Source organism: Bos indicus, chromosome 28, assembly GCF_029378745.1.
Source record: "Bos indicus isolate NIAB-ARS_2022 breed Sahiwal x Tharparkar chromosome 28, NIAB-ARS_B.indTharparkar_mat_pri_1.0, whole genome shotgun sequence".
Taxonomy (NCBI): Eukaryota; Metazoa; Chordata; class Mammalia; order Artiodactyla; family Bovidae; genus Bos; species Bos indicus.
Genome location: NC_091787.1, coordinates 27,581,049 through 27,604,501, shown reverse-complemented (window position 1 = coordinate 27,604,501; position 23,453 = coordinate 27,581,049). Strand labels below are relative to the sequence as shown.

Here is a 23,453-nt window from a genome sequence, read left to right as displayed (position 1 = left end):
AGCTGAGATCTGAGGGCTGTACGATGGGGAGAGAGAGAGTGGGTTTTAGGCAGAAGAAACAGTATGTGCAAAGGCCTCATGGTGGGAAGGAACTGGTATACATAAGGAAGGGAAGGAAGTCTAGAAGGGCTGGGGCGCTGCAAAGGGTGAGGAGGTCAGTGAGTGTAAAGCCACAGTGGGAGCAGGGCCTGGACGCACAGAGCATGTTGGCTTAATCAGGGTTTGATCTCTATCCTAGGAGTGCAGGCTTTGAAGCAGATGGTTGGGGTGGAGGTTGAGGGGTGGGAGTGTCATGAAAATAGGAAAAACAGGGAATTGATTGGGAGGTGATAGATGATAAGAGCATCTTTCTTCAGTTAGAAATATTTACTTACCATCTACTGTGTGCCAGGAAGTTCTCAACCAGGAACAAACCGCACATTTCAGACTAAATCCATCTTGCCCCCCATTTTTGTACAGAGAGTTTTAGCAGAACGTAGACATGCCCATCGGGTTATGACTCCTTTCATAGTAAAACTGCAGAGATAAGGAGTTGCAACAGAGATTCTTCAGTCCACAAAGCATAAGATATTTACTATCTGGCCCTTTACAAAAAAGTTGCTAACCCCTGGGAATCTTGACACTGGGATACATCAGTGGATAAAACACACACAGAAATGTATGCACACAAATCCCCCCCACCCCCCACCCCAGAGCTCACATCTCTGTAAGCTATCTCAGCTGTCCAGGTATCAGAGTCCTGGCCTGGGGTGGTGATGTAGAAATGGAGGGAAGGGATACTCAGGAGGTAAAAAATCTACAGACTTGGGAGATGGAGTGATGCTGGGGGTAGAGAGGGAAATGTCATGGAGACCCCAGGTTACTGGCTTGTGGAAATCAATGGACAGGGTGCTATTCTCTGAGATAGGGAGCGAGGGAAGAGGATCAAGAGGGAAGAGAAGCGAGCCGCACCCCCTCCCCCACTCCCTGCCAGGGTGTGTAGAGTGTGAGAGGCCAGTGCAGTGACTGAGTGCAGAGTCAGGGAGGCCACTGGACACACGCGTCTGGGGCCTGAGGACAAAGGGCAGGGCTGGAGATGTGGTCTGACAGGTCTCAGGGAGTCACAGTTTCAGATGGCGATGGAGCCAGGAGTTGGGAGATCTGGTTTCTAAATTTCAGACAGCTCTCTAACTGGTTTTGACCTAGACATGACTTCTCTTAAGACTCCTGTTCCTCATTCATAAAATGAAACTACTGGAAGAGGTGCTCTTCAAAGTTTCTCCAATCTTAAATCCTTCTTTCTTTCTGCTTTGCCACCTCTTCTCAAACTATGACTCCCCAGGCTTTCTGCAGTCATTTTACAAGTGAACAAAACAGCACTGAATTCAGCTGAATTCACCTCCTCCAATGTGGGCATCATACTTCTGTTCATAGAAATTCTTGGGCAGCCACTGTTATTCCACAAGCGTTTGTCAAGTGCCCGCTCTGTGCCAAGAACCGTGCTAGACCTAGGGTGTCTGTCTGAGTGCAGCCCACCCACAGAACTGCTTTGAGTGTGTAATAGGGGATTCAAAGCAACTGTGGTCATGTAGTGATGGAAGAGCTGAGAATTCAAATAGGGGAAGATGAGGTGACTCAGTTCAGCAACAGCAGAAAGCTGCTACCCACCCTAGGCTGGAGGGACGAAGAGAGGAAGCAGTCACCAGGATCAGGGCACACAGCACAAGATGGGAGCACAGTGGAGCTGGCAGGTGGGAGCCAGAGACACAGTTCTACCAGAGACACTGCTTGAGGTCAAGGATGAAGAAGAGACACCCTGGCTTCTCTCCCCCAGCTCTGGCCTCCCCCAGCACCTCTCTTTGGCTGACCCCAGCCAGAAGCTGCAGACCCAAGTGGGATTTGGGGTCAGTCCTGCTGTGATTTGAAGCAAAGCAGAGGAGCCGGGAGTGGATCTGCCAGGAGCAAGCCCACACTGCACACTGGGGACACAGCTATGAATAACAGGCTGTCTTTGAGGCACTCCCAGTCCAAGAGGGGACAGATATATAAATCAGGTACAGGCTGACAAGGTAGGTGTCACAAAGCGGAGAGGTAGTCCAAGGAGAGTGGGGTGATGGATTCTCAGGAAAGTTGAGTCCAGAAAAGCTGTCTGGACCAAGAGACTTAGGGCTGAGTTTTGCTACGATGAACAGGAATTCCACTGGGAGCAAAAGCACAGGGGCATCTCGGGTGGAGGGAAGAGTGTGAGCAAGGTCCGGGGACATGTATGTGGACTCTCCCCGCAGGAGCCGTGGAAGCTTTCTGACCCTGTAGGCGAGTGGCAGCCCTGCCATCCACACACCAAGCAGCCAAATGCAAGATGGCAGCATCTGCAGGAGACTCTGAGCTGGTCAAGGGAACTCAGTCTCTATGCCCTGAGCCAGCGCCTTCTCCTCTCCAGGGGATTATTCCCTGGAATGCTAGCCTTTCTTCCTGACTGGAGTTTCCATCTCTCAAACCATTTCAGGGTTGTCCACCAAGAGCTCAGAGTTCTCCCCATCTGCCTCTCCGTAGGAAACCTTTGCCTCTCCCCCAAACCTGTGACTCCCCCAAAATGTGACTTTGGACAAGTCTCTTGGCCTCTCTGAGCTCTGGTTTCCACTTCTGCAATTACGATCATGATGCCCGCTCAGCCTTCCTCCTGGGGCAGTGAGAGAGCGCTTTGACAATCGTAAAGAACCATGGAGATGCTGCCAGCCCAGGGCCCAGCATCATGCAGACCTCCCTCCTCCTGGGCGGAGCTCCCTGCTGAGGAAGGACCAGGCCCTGCTCTAACAACTGAAAGGGAAGGCCCTCTACCACCGTCTCCTGGCCACAGGGCACAGCACGTGGCCCAGGCCAGCCAATCAGAAGCTCCCCTCTCAACTTTGAACCTTGAAGAGAATCACAAAGTTTAGAACTAGTTTAGAGTAGTTCAGAAGTTATGGAAAGTACCAAACCCTGCCTGACAGCACTTGAGGCCTGACCTGGGCTTCATTCTCAGCTGTGTTCTTGGCGACCCGCTTTCTTTGGTCCCTCTCTGTTTTCTGGGCCTATCCTCCAGCCTCTGTTTGGTTCTATAAGAACTCTCCCTTATCTAACTAGCAAACTCATTTTCTGCATCAGCTAGCCAGAGGCTATTTCTGTTGCTAGCAACTATGAGAACCCTGCCAGGTACGGACCATATGAAGATTCTCCTGTCAGTTGTAAGGGATTACAGAGCAACATGGGGTCAGATTTGCCAAGGTACCTCCATCCCTTCTTTTCCAAAATTTAAGAAAGAAGGAAAGAAAGGGAAAAAAGGAAGGAAGGAAGAAATCGAGAGTAAGAAAGAGGGAGGGAAGTAAGGGAGGGAGGGAAAGGGAGGAAGGAAAGACGGAAAAGAAAGAATTGATATATTGGCTCTTCCTATATCAGAATGACCTTGTCCATGTTTCTCCAGAAGTGGCCACATCTCTGAGTGGGTTCATCTTTAGCTCAGAGATACATTTGACTTTAGGATCCTCAAAGGCAGAGACAATGTCTTTGTTCATTCATCTAGCAAGCATTCCTGGAAGGTCCATAGTGTGCCAGGCTCTGGACTGGGGGCTGAGAACACAGAGAAGCATATGACCTCTTCTGGCCCTCAGAGAAGCTGTAGTCCAGTTGGAATGACAGCTACAGAAATATGTAGCTGGGAGGCGTAAGACAATGCTATTCGAAGCCAGGACCAGGTGCAGCAGTGACAGAGGGGCTCCAAATAGGTTACAGTTTCCTAACCAAGAAAACTGGGCAAGACTTCCAAGAGGCGAGACCCCTGAAGCAGAGCCTTGTAAGATGAGTGTGCTTGGCCAGATAAGGTCAGCAAGCGCGTCTGTGGTAGAGGGGCTGTGTGTGTGCCAAGTCACGGGGGCATCACATGGGTTAGAGACTTCAGGTAGTGGAGCAGTAGGGCTGGGCCCAGTTGTGCTGGGAGGGGTGAGAGAGGAGTCTCAGGAGAGGGGCATGGGCTGGATCATGAAAGGCCTGGTCTGGCACACCTGGGCCTGGCGGTCACTCAGCAAATGATGCTGGAGGCAGAGGGGGCTGGGCTTGGAGGCAAAGATGCCCCGTATGATGCCTGACGATACTAAAGAGTATGATGGGCTAAAGGATGGAGAGGAAGAGACTGCATGGCCCCGCAGTGGCCCTGGGCTGGCATCTTGGAGGAACGGGCACCTCTGCTTCACTGTCTCTATATCCTTAAAATGCCAAATACTCCGGTGGCCCTCTGGCACTCTTCGTGAGAAAGAACGGGAGGAAAGGGGCCAAGGGAATCCAAGTCTGCTCTTTTAAATCTGTCCTGCGTATTAAACCACCTGGGACTGAACTGGCTTCCCCCTGGGTCCCCCAGCCCCGACTGGGGTGCTTTCCTCCCCTCCTTCCTTCCCCAAGAATGGAGGTGAGGCAGGGGGTATAATGGGTCTTAGCCAAATTCTCTGAGCCTCAGCCTCCTCGGTTGTAAGTGAGCCCCCAGCCTCCCCGAGGGCCTCCCAAGGTTGCCATTCAGGACGAAAGAGAAAAACACACGCTCAAGTGCTTTATAAACCGTGAAAACAAAACAACACTCACAAACAAGCCTCATCCCTGTGAGGGCCGATTATTATTTTTAACGGACATAAACGCCTCTCCTCTGGGCGCCCTCCATAACAGCCTCCCTCTCCCACTTCACGTTCCCTGCCCGCCCCCTCGGTTCCCAGCCCTGAGCTGTGGCAGAGCCCCTTTGTCGCTTCCTGTCTGCATCCCGCCCGCTCCCCTCTCCCGGGGCAGCGCCTGCCACCATAAACCAAGCATGTGTGCTCCTGAGTTTAGTTTGTGGGCCCTCGGAGCCTGGCACAGCTGTGGCGGCTGGATGCTGCTTGTGAAAGAGCAAGGCTGGAAGGCGAATGGGGTGGGCTGGGGCCACCCATCTGCATAGCCGGGGCCTGTCCCCGGGGGTGGAGGGGGTGGGGGGGTGTGCCCTGAGGGCATGGCTTCCCTAGCCTCTCCATGGAAGCTTATCCCTCCCCCACGAGGCCTAAGGAGCCAGGCTCCTCCCCTCACATTTCTGCCCCGCTCCCTGCTCCCCTCTCCCATCATTTATTTATAAGGTATTCACAGCAAAATGAATGACAAAAAGTTAGGAGCTAATTAAAGCTGGCACAGATTGGCACATGGGGGCATGAATTATGCATTGGTGCAGAATGGCAGTTGGTGGCAAGACCGGCACCATGTGCCCTGGGCACTAGTAGGAAGTGGGCATGGGGTCCCCTGCTCTGCCAGGGTCCCCTGCCCTGCCTCTTGGAGGGGGCCCCCATCCAGGCCCCTCTGTATTTCTCTGGGGGCAGCTGGAGCTGCATCCACCACCCCCAACCATGGGCAATTTCTCTTCCTACAGCCCAGCATGTCATGGCTGTGAGCGGCATCAACACCACGATCAGAGGCTGGACTCAACCCACAGAAGCAGGTCCCTGGTTCTCCTGGCATGTGCTTGCTGCAGCCTCCAGGCAAAATGGGCAGGGCTGGGCTTCTCAAAGAGTGGGGGAGGCAGCAAAGGCTTGAGACCAGCCAACTAACATTGATATGAGCACATTGGAGCTGGAAGACGCCTTTAAGACCAGGCAGTCCACACCTCGAGGTGCCTTCACAGATGGAAAACCTGAAGGGAGAAGGGTAAGCTTTCTACGAAGCTACACAGAGAATAATAGTAATAATACCATTAATTTAAAACAGATTTTGTGCCAGACACTGTTCCAAGTACTTTGCATGGATTATCTCATTCAATCCTCACATGAAAAAGTGAACCAATCTGACAGATGAAAAAACTGAGGCAGCACAGAAATGAAAAGGCAGGTTGCCCAAGGTCACGGGGAGCAAGGTCTGAATTAGATGAAATCCAAGCAGTCAGATCCCAAGCTCTGCCCATGTGTGGGCCCAGACAGTGGTTCTCAACCCTAACTGCACTTCAGAAGCTCCTGGAAGGAGGGCTAAGAGTGTAAAATCAGGATCAGAGATTTGGATTTGATTGATCTGGCTGAGAACTGCACAGGGCATTTTTGAAAGCTCCCTGGGTGATTGTAATGCGCATATGAAAACCACTAGTCTCAGGGGGAGGGGGATGGATATTGACCCCAAAAGTCACAGATGCAAGTTCTTGCTCTGCTGCTCCTGACTGTGAAGCAGAGCGCATGGCTCGCCCTTCTGGGGCCTCTGTTTCCTCATCTGTAAAATGGAGTTAGTAACTGCTTGGGCTCTGAAGCTGGGCTGTTTGAATTTAGCCTGAATCCTGCCTCTGCCTTGTGAAGTTCTCAGTTTGCTCATCTGTAAAATGGTGACAGTACTGGTATAGCTGCGAGGAGGGAACGAGCTGATGAGTATGAATTGGTGCCTGGAAGCCATGGTCGTTAGCTGTCCTGGGAATGGGAACCTTGCCCCTCCTGGCCCACAGGGCTGGGGCCAGGATCTAAAGAGGACCTAGACAAGGCCGCGAGGCTGTGCGCGTTGGCGGGCACAGCGAGAGGCTGTCGGTCAGCAAAGACCGGGTCTCCCAGCTGCCGGTCCCAGACCCTGACTTTTCCTTGCACACTGGAGACGGGAATATATTATCAAGGCAGGTGCTTCAGACCACAGACAAGCTACCCCTCTCGATGTGGTGTGTTATCCTGCCAAGTAATGTTCTGTGGACACGTGGAAATATATAGTTTGGGGCTGGGGTTAGGCAGGGGTGGGAGAGAGAGACATTGATTATAGAACACTTCTCTTCTTTTGAATTTTGAACCATCTGAATGGTTCAAATACAAAAATAAATATAAGGGGAAGCTTCAGGCAGAAGGAAAGTGGTCCCAGATGGGAGCTTGGATATTCAGGAAGGAAAGGGGGTGACAGAAAGGGAAATACAGAGAAGTACACATGAATCTTGGTTGTATAAAACAATACAACCAATGTTCAAAATACAGAGAGAAAATTAAAATACATGGCCCAACAGCACATGAATCAGGGAGGGGGTAAAGAGAATGAGAATGTTCTACAGGCCTTGCATCGTCCGGGAAATGGGTTAAAATGTGATGTGTGGGAAACATTAATACATCAAGGATGGCTGCTCTGCCTCTCGGCTAACCCTAAAAGAACCATAAATGGATGGATAGAACCAGTCAATAGAGGGGAAAATTGAATAATAAGGTTGCATGTGTGTGTATAATTTTAAGAATTATTTGTTGTTTATAAACAGAGTCATACTTCACATATTGTTCTATAACTTGATTTTTTGCTCTTAAAATATATCCTGGAGCTCTTTCCACATGGGTACACAGAGGGGCTGCCTGCCTCTTGTTAATCTGCCAGTGTGCATTCCATAGAAGGATGGTAACAGAGCTTGAAACGGGCTTGGGCCTTCCAAAATGGGGCCCTGTGTGCCGCCCACAGAGCCCATTCCGGCTGCAGACTGTGGAACCAAGGAATGCAATACCCCTGGGCCCATCCACAGCCTGGACTGGGGGGGCGGGCAGCAATGAGCAAGAGCTGCTCTCTCCAGGCTCTGAGCCCCACTCCAGCCCCATCAGTCACACAGCAGAAAACCCAGTGTCCAGTAAAGAGAGGCACACACCCCCGGCCCCACATCCCACCTCTGGGCCCTATTGCAGTCAAACTACCCCAGAAAAGAGCTTGTTCCCATTTTCAAGACTCCTAAAAAAAAAAAAAAAAAAGACTCCTGATGCGAAGAATTAAGAGGAAGCCTCAGAGTGGTGTTCAAAGCCCCCAAACCTAAGAAATTAGGCCCGATATATCTTTGGGCTTCACCCCAACCTCTCTTCCCCACAAAGCCTCTATCTCAGCTGGCAAAACACACAGATACACAGAGATGGGTACAGAGATGTTTAGTGCAGTGCTGTTAATAACGGGGGGAGGTGGGGAGGGAGGCTACATGACCCCTCACCAGGGACTGGTTCAGCAGACCATGCCTTGACTCATCTATTCTGTGGGCCACTCGGCTCTTCAGACTTCCCCATCCCCGGTCCTCTCTCCTGCCACTGCTCACTGCCCTCCTTGCTCTCTGCTGAAGCCCATTTTCCAAGCCCCACCATCTCCTGGAAGTCTTCCTTTCCCACCCTGCAGACCCCCAGGTCCTCCTCTGACTCTCAGAGTCTTCACTCTCTGGACAACTCCCACATGGAATCTTCAGGGATGGTTTTGTTGTATGTCTGTCTGTCCTGTTTCCAATCAAATCATAAGCTCCCAGAAAGCAGGGACCAAGGTGTGTCCAGAGGAGCTCTAGACAGATGTCAGAAGACTCATGATTCAGCCCTGTGTCTGCCCTTTTCTCCCTGAATGACTTTGAACAAGGTATTTCTCCCCCTGAGCCTGTCTCAGGGCTCTGTCTTATGTAACCACGAGGAGTGAATTCAAGGTCCTTCCAGGGTCCTTCCTGCTCTCAGAGTCTAAAGACATTTTGTGCTTTTCTGTACCTTCCTAAAAGGTAATAAAAACTAAAATTTTACATCTTAAGAGGGTTACACCCACCGTCTTCCTTAATCCTTACAATGATTCTATGAGAATGGCACTTTGTTGTCCCCATTTCACTGATGAGAAAACTGAGGCACAGGAAGGCTGTATCAGTGAAGTTAAACAGGGTTATGGTCAGTACAAACAAACTCTGAAGTCTCTGTGGCAATAAAAGTTTACTTCTTGCTCACACACAGTGTAAGGCTAGGGGTATGGTTCTCCTCCGAGGGTGATTTGGGGACTCAGAGAACTTCCATCTCAGAGCTATACTCTTACATGATAACCCTGTGGCATACTGCAACACAAACCCATAACCCTGTGGTCCCACACAGGCCACAGTGACAGGGCAAGACAGGGATAGAGGATGTCCACATAGGCTCTTAGCCACCTTTCCTAGAGCAGCACACACATCACTCCTGCTCCCATTTCTCTGGCCAAAACTAGTCAGTCACATGGTTCCAACCTAACTGCCAGGAGACTGGAATGTTTAGTGGGTAAGCACCAAGAATCTGCAGCAGGGAAGTGAAGGAACTTGACCAAGGCCACTCAGGGAGTCCTGGAGTGAAGGATTTGAACCTAGACAACAAGACTCCAGGGCTTTCTGCTTTAATCACTATTGTGCATCATCTCCAAAGAGGTATTAGGTCCACAAGAGCTGGGTAAGAGGCTGATGGTGATGGATAAGGTGTGGTATGATGGACCAAGGTGAGAAAGGTGAAGAAGAAATAGCAGCCAGGCAAAAGTAACAACAGGCAGCCACCAACCACGGAACAATCCTAGTAGTTTCCCTCCAGTGAGCATGTGCAAGGGGCTAGGCATTTTATAAAATGTTCATCTGATCCTCTCAACATCCTGGCAAAAGAAACCTCACTTCCATTCTACAGATGAGGAAAGTGAGGCTCAAGGAGACTGAGCAAACTCCCCAAGGTTGAGCAGACGGGCAGCATCTGGGTGACTCTGAAGGTTCTCACCCATGGAGCTGCAGAGGGCTTCTAAGGGAGGACCAAGTTGAGGCATGAGCTCCCAGTGTGGGCTCTGACAACCCTTCGCTGCCAAAGCCAGAGCAGAAGAAGCCTGGAGGAGGGAAAGGGGAGCTGTTGCCCGGGGTGTACTGAAAACTCTGGGGACAGAGCAGCCCCCAGGGTACAGACCAGTTCCCCAGGCCCGGGCTGCCCAAGGGAGTCCAGATCTGCAGTACGGGCGCCACCTAGAGGCCAAGTGCGGCGCAGCACCTCTCACCCTACGGAACCCCACCCGTCATCTGGAAATGGAGGGAACAGGGGCTTTCCTTTTAGAGAGACCAGAGCCAAAAATGCGGAGGCTTGGTGCCTGCCCTTCACCATCTGCTCCACACATGCCCCATCCCCAGATCTCCTGTCCCAGCCATCCTGGGTCTCTCTCTAGACTTATTTTTATTAAAAATACTAATTGATGGGCCAGGCACTCTTACAGGCTCACTTTGGGACTGACAGTCTAGATTCTTGGGTTCAGTATTTACTGAGTGATTAGCTGGCTGTGTGACTCTGGGTAAGTCACTGCCCTTCTCTGGGCCTCAGCTACTTTCCTTGTAAAATGCAGGTTACATCCAGAGGTAACACAGGGGGCCTAGAGTTTGAATTCCAGCTCTGCCACTTCCTTGCTGTGTGGCCCTTTGGACAAGTTAATTAACTTCCATGTGTCCAGTTAAGTCATCTGTAAAATGGGTGGATGATGCTTATTCAAAGAGCTTTATTATCAAGGTTAAATGATTACTTATATATGTAATAAAGTCTATAATATACTGGGTTCTGAGTCTTGCTCCCTTTCCTTAACTACCTCAAGTTTTAAAGCTGAGGTTAAATGTCCAGGACTTTCCTACCTTTATCCCTAAGAAGGGTGAAGATCAGCCCCTGGATGTCCACACTCCAAACGTGGACCCTGCCAGGGAGACCGGAGACTGTCCAGGAGCCTTGGTTCCTGCAGAGTTCTTTACTCCAGCCAGTGCATGAGGAAGCTTTCCATCTCCTCCTTGGGTCACCTCCAGCTTCAGAGTGAGACTTACCTCTTCACTGCTGTCCTGGTGAATGGCATCTGTCCCCTGGAGTTGCACAGTGTGTAACCTTTGTGGCTGTTCATGGCAGCCCTGAAGTTGAAACTGTCAGTAATTAAAAGTGCACTTGGATGTCAATTACAGCTCAATTAAAAGAAAAAAAGAGAGGAAAAAACTTATCTAAAAAAACAAATGCAATGGGATACAGCCCATACCAGGCACAGCAGGAGCAGAGCGGGCAGAGTCTCTGCAGCTTTGGAAAATCTCAGAAAGACTTGTAACTCCACCCATGACACAGGCCGGATTCTTCATGAGCCCAGTACTCCGCTCACTCTTCCTGGCAGAGCCGAATTGGCATGAGATTAGCTACCACTGTTAACACTTACAGACCACTGTTGATCTCCCTGAGCCTCAGTTTCTTCAACTGTAACATGTGGGTCTAACCCTTGACCTGCTTACCTTCTCTGGTTGTGCAATAAAGATCTTGAGTCTTCTATAAACTATCCAGCCCTGTTCAGATGTATTAATCTCCTCCGCACCTCAGCAAATTCATTCACTTATTCGTGACTGAGAACTCAGCAAGGCAAAGGGCTGGGGATATGATGGTGAGTGCAATAGGCATCCTCCTCTGACTACACACCTTAGGGAACAGAAGAGAAAAGATATAATCGGCACCTTCCCAAGGGCACCCCTGCCTCCTTCTCCTTCCCCTGTCTCTGCCTCCTTCTGGGAAAAGCAGGAACCACCAGGACTTCCTTAGCACTTTCTAGGTGCCCAGCACTCTGCTCAGTGCCTCACAGACAGATCACAGCTTTTATTCCATTTAGCAGACTTTGAAAGGGTGGCACTGCTCACCCCATTTTAAGGATGAGAAAGCTGAGACTCAGAAAATGTTTCCTTTAAGCGGAAAAAGCCAGATTGAAATCCAGACCTGTTTGGCTCTTCAGTGAGAGTTATCCCCTGAAATTACAAAGGGAAACAATCACCATTCCTGAGGGCTTCTGATGTGTCAGGGGACGGGCACTTGATGTACTTCATTTTACTTAATCTCCAACCAATAATGCCAGTTAGGCCCACTCACCCAGCTTTACAGATGAGGAAACCGAGGATCCAGGAGGGTAACAGAAGCCCTGTGCTGGCTGACGCCATGGGAGTCGGACAGATTACAGTAATCAGCTAATGCCTGAGCGGCTCTGAAGATGCAAAGCCCTGTATTGAAAGCCTAAGGATGATGATTAAGTCAGAAGGTGGAATTAGCTGCAGTAGAGGGAGCAGGCTGCCGCCACGAGGAGAAGATTAGTGACTTGCTGCCCGATTAAGCTGAAGGCGGGTTGGGAGGGAAAGAAACTGAGAGGTTTACGGTGTCGTTCATGTCAGAGAGAGTTTGTAACTGTTGACCTCCAAGGCAGCGATCACAACGATCACACCGCAGTGCTGAAAGGATGGAGCAGCATCCATAGAAAGCAGGCTGGGTCCCCAGCACCTCTTGCCTTTCTCCCTTTCATCCATCCATCCATCCATCCGTGAAACAAATACCAAGAGTGTGCTAGCTCTCAGGCACTACGGATACAGCCAGGAACAAGGTTCTCGTGAAGCCCCCCGCCGGGTGACAGACATTTAACAATAATCACAGAGCAAGGAATTCTCATTTTTAAGTGTAATCATGGCACTGTGGTTATATTTCATAAAAGAGCCCTAATCATTCAGAGACACACACCAAGATATTTACAGATGAAATGATGTGATGCCTCAGATTAGTACAGGAGGGGGTAGTGAGTCCAGATAGAAGTGAAAAAAGACTGACCCTGAGCTGGCAATTGTTGAAGCTGGGTGATGGGTACATGAGGGCAATGTATTACTCTGTTTTCTTCTGTAATTGTTCTCAAATTTCCATTTAAAAAACATCTAAAAAAAAGGCAAGTAAGTAATTACAATTCTTGATAACTGCCACAAAGGAAAAACAAATATATGGTGGGGAATTATTATAGAGAGGCCTGATTTCTACTGGAGATCGGGAGTCATTTTTTGGCAGGGTGAGGCAATGGAACATCCTTAAGCTAGTGATTGCTCAAGTGAGCTTGTCTCTTCCCACCCTGAAGGAAGGGCTGGCAGAGCTCTCCCTTTTGGGCATCACCAGCAGCTTTCTGGCAGACCAGAGGGCCTGGAGGACCCAAGACCATGCCCCAGGTCCCTCGTCATTGTGATGGAGGGAACAGGAGACCCCAGGTGCAGACTGCACCCCTCATGGTTCATGACTGTGTCGTGTGCATACATTGCTGTCTCCCATGAGCATCATTAGAAAAACCTTGAGGAAGAGGAGGTGCACTCTCCACTTTACAGATGAGAAAAACAAGGCTCTGAAGAGTTTTTTTTTTTCTTAAGTCCTGCTCAAAGTCAACAGCAGAGCTGAAGATTGAGGCCTGTGCTCTTGTCTGTTTCCTCCACTCACCCCAAACTGTTAACACAGCCATCGTTCCTGGATCACAGGTAGGGGACTAGGGAGAAACTGTTAACAAGAAAGACAGCTGGGACCTCAAGCCCCAGGTGCTGTGAGCCCAGAGAAGGCAAGGGTATCCCTCGGGAGCATACAAGCCTAGAGGGCAGGTGACAAGGCAGAGAGAGCTGGAGTTTCCTGGAAACATGCAGAACCAAGTGACTAGGGCCTCTAACATCAGGGGAAACAGAGTTCAGGGGTCAGCACTCACCCCTGCTCACCCCACCCCCAAGTAGCTCTCTCAGCTGCAGAGCTGGCCAGATTTCAACATCTGCAGAAGAGGCTACAGTTCTGGATTAAGGGCACATGCTTGGGCACAGAAGCGGCCTGAAGGGCGGGCATAGGGGCCAGCCTTGGACCCAAGGGAACTCAGCACTGGAGTGAGGGTGCCTCTCCAGCTGCAGCCTCTGTGAGGCCAATGCACTCACCATTTCAGTATCCCTTAGTGAGTGCTCCAGCTGTGTTCAAAGGGAATAGGACAACACTGAATTCCTGCCTGCGCAGAGAGAAGCAGCAACGACAAACGGACATAATGTAGGCTGGCCCTCTGCCCTTGCATGTAAGGAGCCTACCCCTGGGACTCAAGCAGTCTTGGGTTCAAATCTTTGAGTTCAAAGCCACTTAGTAACCCTCCAACCCCAATTTCCTCATGGATGGGTGGGGTTGGGAATGAAACAATGAAAACAAAGCCTTTAGCAGAACATTCAGCCTCCATTCAGTGGGTGCCAGTCATCACCCTCCTCCTCACTGTGCAGTGACATCTCCTCCTGCTCTCACCCGCGCTGGTGTTCCTCTAGAAGCAGCCTGAGACAGGGGCTCAAGCGCAGGTAGTTTATTGGAGATGATCCTAGGAAGCCCCAGTTGAAGACTGAGAAAGTGAGACAAGTAAAGGAGGGAGACAAAAAAAAAAAAAGGTGTGTTATTGAGCATGTTACCAGTGTAGACACGGGAGGTCCAGGCCACGGTGAACTGTGGGAAGCACTGTGGCGTAACAGTGGTTCTCACACTTGAGTGTGCATCAGTCTCTCCAGGGGTCTTGTTAAAATACCAGTTGCTGGACCCCACCACCCAGTGTCAAGTTCAGTAGGTTTAGGGTGAAATCTGAGAGTGTGCATTTCTAACAGGTTCCCAAGTGCTGAAGGACCACACCCTCAGAGTCCCTGATATAAAAGACGTCTTGGTGTGATCCTTCTTGACTGCCAAAGGTTAGCATCTCTGGGTCTCTCAGTGTTTGAAGCCTGCTTCCAACCAAGTGTATTAACTCTCTGACTCTTCAGCTTGCTCACTGGGCAGGCCAAGCTTGCTGTCACAGCCAGAAAAGCCCTACTAAAGGCATTGCTAGGGCCCAGCCAGGAGACGGCCTGTGGCTGGGATGCAGGGCGGTCAAGGGGAGGCGAGAGAAGCCTGCAAAGCAATTTGATGTCTGACTCAAGGACTTCAGTGGGAGCTAAGGGCCAAGGATGCCTTTGGGTAGGGCCCTAGCAATGTGTTCACATGGTCAGATAGTTTTGTAAAATTAGCAAAAGTGTTTTGTAATGTTTTTTCATTCTAAACAAGTTTTCTTTTTTGCACCTAATTTTATATTGCAATTTGTTTTTTCCTAAAAAGGGCCCCCAAATTGTCTACCCTTCAGACCTCATAAAGCCTGGATTGGTGCCTGCAGGTACGAACTCAGACTTCTTTTCCTGAATTGAAATAGGAGCCCACTACTTGACTCAGTAAGAACACAGACCACATGGGTTCAAGACCATCCAGGTTCAAATTCCTGGGTAGCTTTCTACTCTCTAGCTGAGTTACTTCGGTCAAGGTGCCTACTCTGTGGAAACCTCCGGTTATTCATTTACAAACTGAGGCCAGCAACCATGCAAAATCAAATGAAATAATCCCTGTCAAGATCAAATGAAATCAAATCAAATGAAGATCAAATGAAATAATCCCTGTCAAGAGGAGGCCCACGGTACGTGCTCAATAAACATGAATATCTTTATTACTTCTCATGGTTTATTCTTGTCATTTTTCTCAGCAATCTCTTTCCTTAAAGCCCAGGTAGGAGTAAAGGAAATGGGGACTGGAAAAGCAACCTCCTCCGGGATTGGCAGGTCGCCTACCTCTCAGGGCTTGCACACCTGTTCCCCCTGCCTTACTGGCCTCTTTTGGGCGCCCGCCCCGTTGCCAAGCAACTGCTGCCCGCCCCCGCGCGGGGATTGGCTGTATGGCCTGCTCCCGGCATGCCCCGCGGCTCCCGGAAGTCGCATTTGGGAGCCTCCTGTCCAGAAGGCAGGTGTGGGATCAGTTCCCAGATCAGTTGAGCGTGGCCGGCTAGTCATCGGTACCTGTCATTAGGCTGGACGGCCTCGCAGAGCTGAGGATTCGCCGTATCCCGCCTGGGAGGTCACTGCAGTGTGAGTCTCCGGTCAGTTCGATCCCCAGGAGAACGGGGCTGGGGCCTGGAGGCAGCTTGGAGCACCAGCCAGTCGGCCTGGGTCCCTGTCCAGGAGCCCCTGTCGCGCCACCTCAGCCCTGGTCCCCGAAGCCCAGAGGCCCAAGCACTCCTGGACCTATGCCACCAATTTAGGCATCCTGGTTCAGCTCTGTGACCTTGGGTAGAATGACTATCAGAAGCTTAGCCTTCCTGGTGCTGATATCAATATTGACTGATAATGAGTGACGTCATTGTTGATTGCTTACTTTCTACCCTTGATAAGTTTATGATTATAGAAACATTCTGATCCTGAAAAATAAATATATTGGCTACCCACTGCAGTATTCTGGCCAGGAGAATTCCAGGGACTGTATGATCCATGGGGTCGCAAAGAGTCGGACAAAACTGAATGACTTTCACTTTCACAGAGAAGCATTCTGATCCTGAGAAATAAATATATTATTATGTTTATTTTAGAGAGATGAGGAAAATGAGGCTCAGGAAGGGATTTAATTTGCCCGACCAAAGTCAAAGTCAGAACCACTCAAAGAGGCCAGTTTTCCAACCCCATGTAGTGCAACTCCAAAGGCCAAGATTTTAACTTAGAGGTTTCTTGTGAGGATGAATGAGAGGATGTCAAAAGTTAGCCAAGTGCCAGACACCCACCAAGTGCTCAGGCAAGGTTAGTGGGCGAATCATCACAGCTGTGGTAACAAGGAATAGTTCTATCAGCATTAAAGGGTGACTTTGGCCAGAACTTTGTCAGAGGCATATTGCTTTGTCTACTTGGAACAGGTACAGTCTGGGAGACTTAGCTGCCCCCCTCCAGAGTTTCAGGTCCTTAAAAATGTTGAAGCTGCTGTGTCTTCTACTTCCTCCTTAAACTTCTTTCCACTTCTATTTTTACCTCATTCCTCTTCTCCCTACCAGTCACTCCTAGCTTCAGTGATGAAGCCCTTTGTCTCCGAAAATGGCCCAGTTTGTGCCCTGAGTTTAAGTGGGATAATCAGTAACTTCAAAAGTTCTCACTTTTATTGGTTAAACTGGACATAGTGAAAACACCAGCCCTGAAACAAGTTAATGAGAGCCTGAACTTAGAAGGGGGGACATCACTTAGCCTGTGACATTCAAGCAGAAAACCGACTATGGTTTTCAGGGAAGAGAAATATCTGTCCTTCCTAAATGTTAGAGATACTCACCCATTCTGGGTTCTGGGGACTCCTGTCTGGGTCTCAGTTTCCCTGCCTCTAAAATAGTAAGATTGAATGATATTAGCCATATCCAAATACTGTCTGTATCTTTTAAATTTGATATTCATTAACTCAGATGGTTTACTTAAATTTACTATGAAAACATACTGTATATCATTACTGGAAAACCAGTATCACTTGCCATAAGTAGAAGATAAGCTATAAAAAGAAATAAAAACAAAATCAAACCATTGTTCTCAATTTAGTGGGCAAGATCGTGAAGTGAGGTCTGATGGCATTTTGTTAAAAGTGGAGAAGAGCAAGTTTTTAGCAAGGTGTTGAAGACACTCACGAATTAAACCAAAATTTCCTCCAACGGGTAATTAGGATCAAAAGAACTGAAAAGAGAAGAACTTCCACATGCTGAGATTCTGTGTTCAATGCTCTGCTGGATGGCATGTAGATTCACCCAGCACAATACCAAAACAGTTCACTCTCAACACTTGGAAAAAATAGTGGCCAGACAGTCCATGGAGTTGTCTAATAGCCAGATTTTGGTCTGATTCTTTTAAGGTCTGTGGGGCAGGTGGGGAGCAGGAGACACCTCCTAGTGGGCCCACTGGAAGCCTTTTCTCCCCATGTCCTTCCTCCTCTACATATAAACATCCCAGGCACAGGTGAGATGAACAGAATGTGCACAAAAAGCTGTTTGACCACTGTCTGCATCTTCCCAGGATCTCAGAAGGTAAGGGGAAGGAGCAGCTCTTCCTGTCTTACTGTCTGGGCAGGGGAGACTTAACTCAGAGGCAAGCAGCCCTACCTCCGAATCAGAGTCTGCATTGTCAAACGGTGTCTGAATAGGAAAGGAGTCATTGGGAAAGGGTTTTATACGGAGCAAAATGTGGATCACGATACCAGCAACACCAGGCCACGGAAGAGGTAGGGGAACCTGATGGGGCGTGAAGTTGAGGTCTGCTTCCTCTCACCAGCCAGATCCTCCCCTGCTTCTGCCACTGAGGACCTGCATCCTTCCAAAATAGAGATGGGGGAGGACAAGGCAGCACCATTCTTCCTATGGTTGCTCTTTGTACAAAATTCTAGGCTTCTTGGGCCTCCCCCACAGCCCAGGATGGAGCCCATGACTTATTTTTAGCGTCATTTAGTCCCCATCATTTAAACCCCATGGTGGCAGCAGCATGGAGCTCTATCTTCATACTCCAAAGTAGTACAGACACCCACTGTCTGGATACTGCTTAGAAGACCCTGCCCACAGTCTGCCCTGTGTGTCTCTAGGGGGTGAGAGATGGTTTAAAGGAGAGAAGAAAGAGGGCCTCTGGAATCTCAATGAATTTCCACTAGTCCTGGCTACCTTTCCAAGTAAGGCACAGCTTTGAATATTTAGGAAGACAGAAAAAAGGAAATAGGAGGACAGACTCAAAGAGGAAAATAAGAGGTTGACCTGACTCAAAGAAAGTGGAATTCAAACTTCTAGTAATAAAAAGGAACATCTGTGGGCCCCCAGGCAAGACTACAAATGGAGGCTCATATATCTTGTATCTCAATGTTAGTTATAATCAGGTAGCAATGTATTCTCTTGCCTACCTTGACACATACACCTTTATGGAACCTGGGATGCCATAAAGGTTGGCAGGTTTGAACCTGGGATTCTCTGACTCTGAAATGTGGTGGCTCAATCCCACACCTGGAGAGGTCTTCTATGCACAATTGTGGATACCCCAACTCATATGTCCCAACTCAGCACCACTTGCACACAGCCAGCCCTTGAGTCTAGAAGGTCCTCAAGCAGTCTGCCCTTGAGGGATGGACTGAGTAAAGAGCCTGCCCAGGTTGCACTTTGAGCCCAGAGGATGGTCCAGAGGTGTGACCTTTCTGCTGTCAGGTCCCCTTAGATCTGCAGATACCTTGCCCCACGGGATGCGGTACAAATGAACCTCCAGTAGTTTTAGAATAATAATGAGAGCAAATAGCTATGGATACCTTTTGCAGTTTATAGGGTACTCTGACCTGATCAGGATTTTAAGATATGCAAATTAATATCCCCATTTTGCAGGTAAGCACACTAAGGCTCGGAGAGGTTAGCGACTTGCTCAAAGTCCCCTGAATGTGAGGTCAGCACCCTGGCTCTCTGTTTCAAGAATTGAGCTGGCTAGTCCTTACCCATCATGGCAGAGCCTGAGGTTCTGGAGCAGCAAAAAGCAAGGAGAGGGAAATTTCCTGATATCCTCACAACAGGCTTGCTCTAACAGGCTGGCACAATTTGGCAGATGATCCTCCACATCCCTCTTCACAGAACTGTGTGAGCAGAAGGCGAGCCAGGGACAACTTCTGAAAGGCAACTTTAATAAAGGAAGGCCAGATTTCTGCATTTGGAGCTCATAAGATGTTATTAGAAAACGCAGTCAGTTCAGTTTCTGTTTCAAAAAGGACTGCTGTTTGGTAATGGCTCATTTCCCTTTTTGAGTCTCAGCAAAGACTCAGCAAAATGAGAACCAGTATTAACACCACCTCAGCAGCTAATGAGCACCCGAGAACAGGCAGGAGGTGTGACCCCATCCCTGGCAGGAGGTGGTCAGCACCCCCACCCCACCACTCCCCAGGGTGCCCCAGAGGGAGTGAGACCACAGCTCCTTCCAACCTGCCAACTGCAAGCGGTGGGCTGGGCCCTCAGGCCCTACCTATTCTCACTCCCTCCTTCTTCTTGAATATTGATGCAGAAGGGAGCAGGGGGGAAAGATGCAGCCATGAGTAAAGACACAGAGTGCCAACCTTGGGGTTTGGTGAAGATGAAAGTGTTAAGTCACTCAGTCATGTTCAACTCTTTGCGACCCCATGGATAGTAGCTCACCAGGTTCCTCTGACCGTGCAATTCTCCAGGCAAGAATACAGCAGTGGGTTGCCATTCCCTTCTCCAGGGGATCTTCCCAAAACAGGAATCAAACCCCAGTCTCGAGCACTGCAGGTAGATTCTTTACCTTCTGAACCACAGATGAGCTTGGCACTTAAATGGTCTCTGCCCCAGATCTGTGATCGTTTTAAGGAATGATGTAGAGTGTCCACAGTGCTTCTTGAAAGACTTTTCAGTCCTGAGCCTTCACTTGACTGGAACTGGAGCAGATGGAGCCCTTGCCTTCTCTCTGTTCGGGGCACGTGTGAGCTCCTAACAGCCCCTCATCCGTCTCTGGAGGTCTAGCACCTTGCTTCTCCAGGTGGGACTCCCTGACCAGCAGCCTCAGCACCACTGGGAACTTGTTAAAAAATGCGCATGCTCATGTCCCACCCTAGACCTGAAAAATCAGAATCCCTGCGGGTAGGTACAGAGGTCTGCACTTGGTCAAGTGCTCCGGTGACTCTGATGCGAACTGCTGCTGTCATAATCGTTAGGAGCCGGAGTCCTGGAGTCAGACAGACCTGGCTTTGAGTCACAGCTCTGCCACTTAGCAGCTATGTCTGAATCTTAGTTTTGGCCCCAATAAAATGGGGATAATACTACTTCCTTATAGTGTGATTGAATGGATTAAGATTATGTGTTAACATGCTTGGCTCATTAACGCTTGATAAATGGTAGCTCTTCTATTTCTCTGGAAATCAGACTAGACAGGGGGACCTCAAGGAGGCCATTGTGAAGATGTTCACAGGTCGGGATGTCAGGCAAGCCCATTCGGGTATATAGCTTCTGACTCAGACCTAAAGCCACCTCCAGCCTCCTGTGTCCTGTGACTGAAACTGTTGGCAGATCCGGTTTATTCCCCAGCTTCTCTGAAGGGAACCCTCCCACCTCCGAGGGCATTGTCCTAACTTCCTCTCTGCAGGGATCTCAAGGGCTGGCCGGTGGGACCTGCTGCATCTGTAGGCAGAGGCTCTGTCCCTGAGTTACAGTCTCCACCATTCCCTCCTCATCAGAAGAGGTGAGGATCACCCCTGACTTGCCAACTTCACAGGGCGATGGGCAGAATTAACAGTTTTAACACAGATGAAGAGCTTTGTGTGGATTAATCTTCACAACAACCATCTGAGGATAGGTAGTCTGTCAACTCGACCTGTTTTACAGATAAGAAAGCAGAGAGGTTAAGAAACCTGCCCCAAATCACTAATAAGATAGAGAGTCATGATTCAGAATCAGGCACCCTGGCTCCAGAGTCCCACCCTTCAGCACTGCGCCCATCTAGGGACACCATCTGTTAGGACAGGTCATTGTAGCCTGGTCCCAGGGCCTCTGAAGCCTTATGACACAGCCCCTTTGACAATCTGATGGAAGCTATGGCCCCTTGGTCCACAGGAAGCATCCCAACTTCTGACTATGATCTCAGGGTTCCATGAGCCTCTCATTCCATCTGGGGATCCCCAGTCGAGACCTGTGTAAGAGTCTTAGAAGGAAGTAAGAAGGACTTACAAGTTTAGGGGTGTCAGACATTATGCCCTCAGTGAACTCCAGGGAGCAGGACTGGGGCCAGAGCAGCAGAGATGGAGGCTGTCGGGTGAGGCTGCTGGGGAAGAGGTCCCATGTCTTCTGTCCAGAGTGAGCTGTGTGGGAGGCGCCCTGGGACACATGGCTGTTTCCAGAAGAAGAGCAGGGCTGAGGTGCCTCAGTCTCCCTGGGGCTCTGGGACTCAGTCTGGAAGAATCTTCAGGGTGGCACAGGCCTGGTGCCAGCTGGTCTAGAGCACCCCAAGTACTGCCCTGCCAAGAGGCAGAGGGCAGCCTTGGTGACCACAGGTTCCCTCCCAACTCTGGGCGTGTGTTTAGTCAGGGACAGGCAGTGTGGTCATCCCAGAATGTTACACTTTACTCTGTTCCTTGCCTGGGAAGGTGGGCCCTGGAGCAGATACATGCAAGGCGTCGGACATGTAAGGTCCACACAGGGACACTCCTGCCTCTGTCACATCTCTGTAAACCTTGCCTTTGACTTGGTGAGCTTGTGCTTCAAGTTCCTGTAAAGACTGTAGCCTTGGCCACTGAAGATCCGTGACCTCCACACCAAAGGGCAGACTGGGTGGCCGCTGTCACTCACACTGGACAGGTTACTCCAGCCTCCTGGAGCCTCATCCCACTTACCGAGCATGTGGCCTGGGGCTCCTCAGACCTGCAAACCATTTAAATTGACAGCACCTCCTCAATCCTCTAGGGCTTCCCTGGTGGCTCAGATGGTAAAGAATCTGCCTGCAACATAGGAGACCTGGGTTCAAGCACCCCTTCAATTCTCTAGGGCTTCCCTGGTGGCTCAGATGGTAAAGAATCTGCCTGCAACATAGGAGACCTGGGTTCCATCCCTGGGTTGGGAAGATCCCTGGAGAAGGGAATGGCAACCCACTCCAGTATTCTTGCCTGGAGAATCCCATGGACAGAGGAGCCTGGTGGACTAGTCCACGGGGTTCCAAAGAGTTAGGACTGAGTGACTAACACACACACACACAATCCTCTAAAAGAGCTGGATGGACAGGAGATAAGACAGGCTTTGGGGCCTTACAGCCCTGGTCTGTATTCCAATTCAGCCTCTTGCCCACTTAACCCCTCTGAGTGCCAGTTTCCCCCTCTGTGAAATGGGATGCGAGCCCTACCTGGCAGGGTTCTTGTACGGGCACAGCCTGGCCACCACAGGCGCTCATTCATCAGCCCCTCCTTTACTGTGATGCAGACCATACCCTTGCCAGGCTACAGCATCTGGGCCTGCTCCTTAGAATCGTGGTCTCCGACACCCACCACCCAGCAGAGAAACAGCTCACCCAATGAGTGCTCTTCCAAGGTTAGAGGCACCAAAACCCACTTGGGGATAACAAAGCAGAGTGTTGCTCCATGGGCCAGAAATGCCTTCCCAGCTGCCTCCACCGAAAGGTAGACTGGTGAAGCAGGTAGGTGAGGAGAACAGGAAAGGAAAGCATCTGTACTTTCCAGACAGACCCAGTGGACACAGCTGGCATCTTTCTAGAACTCTGCACTTAACAGATTTAAGTGATACCCTCTCACTCCCATTCACAAACCCACCTGCATCCTAGAGCAGACCCCAGACTCCCAGCCCACCCTCATCTCTTTTCTCTTCCTTCCTCCCTTCCCTTCCTTTCTTCTTCTCTTTCCCTTTTTTAAAAAATATCACTGGATGAGCAGCACCATAAAGCCATATTCCTGGGAAGCTCCTGCAAATAGACTCTGTTGGCACCAACTATGGGCAGCCCTTGGCACATGGGAGGGGCCAGGAAATGGGATGCAGGGCCATGCCCAGCATCCAGTGAGGAAAAGAAATGAGGGTAATGGGTTAGTGCTGATGGTTTAGCGTCAGGTAAACAGGAAAGGTCTGAAGACATAACCTTCTGCTGCTGCTGCTGCTGCTAAGTCACGTCAGTTGTGTCCGACTCTGTGTGGCCCCATAGATGGCAGCCCACCAGGCTCCCCCGTCCCTGGGATTCTCCAGGCAAGAACACTGGAGTAGGGTGCCATTTCCTTCTCCAATGCATGAAAATGAAAAGTGAAAGAAGTCGCTCAGTCGTGTCCGACGCTTAGCAACCCCATGGACTGCAGCCCACCAGGCTCCCCCGTCTCTGAGATTTTCCAGGCAAGCGTACTGGAGTCAGGTGCCAAGTGCCTTCTCCAGACACAACCTTCTAGGAGGAGGTAATTAGCACTGATTACACACCAGAGTCAACCCTAAATGTTCTGTATGCATTACCAGTTACCATTCGGCCTACACAACCACCAGACGCGAGGCCGGGACTACAGTCGCCCCCAAGGTCAGTTGAGAGCATGGAGTCAGATGAGACTGCCAGTGGTCACACAGCTAGCAAGTGGTGAGGGCTCAGACCCAGACAGTCCTGG

At 50.0% G+C, this 23,453-nt stretch overlaps 1 protein-coding gene across 2 annotated transcripts in view; it reads right to left on the bottom strand.

The window, feature by feature from the left end:
• The window catches only part of LOC109553682 (cadherin-23-like), a 392,820-nt gene extending 370,187 nt beyond the window's left edge, over window positions 1–22,633 (bottom strand). The window contains exons 1-2 of one of the 2 annotated variants that reach the window (XM_070781989.1): window positions 21,040–22,633; window positions 375–20,686 (exon numbers count right to left, since the gene is read on the bottom strand). The gene's annotated coding sequence lies outside the window, so the exon portion shown is untranslated. Of the gene's footprint in view, window positions 1–374; window positions 20,687–21,039 lie in introns of those variants that run through there. The other variant, XM_070781991.1, reaches the window with a different exon arrangement.
• Between the last annotated feature and the right edge of the window lie 820 nt (window positions 22,634–23,453).